The following is an 846-nucleotide window of genomic DNA, read 5'->3' as shown; positions in this document are numbered from 1 at the left end:
CTGGTGTTGCAGGTGAGATCAGCCTTCGCCGTTCAAGGTAGTCTGAGAAGTCCATCAGGGGTCACACAGAGAGAAAAGAGAGAGAGACAGGGAAAGATAGAGAGATGCATGCAAAGAAAATAAAGAGTATAAATGTCAGGTTTTGCAAACTAGCAGAATTGAAGTTGCAGATTGGGAAAGATTCCTTCTCGGGTCTTGAAATCTTGGAAGAGAAGATTGGACGCCCGATTAAAAGCACCGGTCACGTTGAAGTATCTCTGATGCTGGGAGAGAGGTGACTGCGGTCAATTAATGCCAATTAATGTATTTGAGCATTGAAGAGATCTTTAAGCCGCAGCACTGCGAGCCGAATTCAAACCAAGGCAGGAAAACCCCATTGGAGTTTTGAGACCACAGCTTGAACCACTCGTTCATCGCAGCTGCAAACGGCATGTTCGTTCAGACAGGATTCCATTTAGAAACAGGCAATTTCTGTATAAACCAGCATTGGTGGTTCAGGGGTAGAATTCTCGCCTGCCACGCGGGAGACCCGGGTTCGATTCCCGGCCAATGCACGATCATTTTGCATTCTGCACCAAGGAGGAACTTCGGAAGAGGAGTCTGGTATTTGGTCCTTCCAGTCTGTTCCGCAACTCAATGAGATCATGGCTGAGTTGTGACCGATCTCCCTGTACCCGCCTTCGTCCCATATCTCTAAATTTCATTGGTTAACAAAAATCTCTCAATCATGGGTTTGAAATTAACAATTGAGCTCGCATCAACTGCCGTTTGTGGAAGAGACTTCCACACTTCTACCTCCCTTTGCTTGTGGAAGTGTGTCTTAACTTCACTCCTGAAAGTGCTGAC

The 846-nt window shown here is 46.5% G+C and overlaps 1 non-coding gene across 1 annotated transcript; it reads left to right on the top strand.

Annotated features, from left to right (window-relative positions):
- Positions 1-483: 483 nt before the first annotated feature.
- On the top strand, positions 484-554 carry trnag-gcc (transfer RNA glycine (anticodon GCC)). Its single transcript has one exon. It is a non-coding gene; the product is annotated as a tRNA-Gly (tRNA).
- The last annotated feature ends 292 nt before the right edge of the window (positions 555-846 follow it).

The sequence above is a fragment of the Heptranchias perlo genome, chromosome 20 (assembly GCF_035084215.1).
Source record: "Heptranchias perlo isolate sHepPer1 chromosome 20, sHepPer1.hap1, whole genome shotgun sequence".
NCBI lineage: Eukaryota > Metazoa > Chordata > Chondrichthyes > Hexanchiformes > Hexanchidae > Heptranchias > Heptranchias perlo.
The sequence above is the reverse complement of the archived record's forward strand: the minus strand, read 5'-3'. Positions and strand labels throughout refer to the sequence as shown.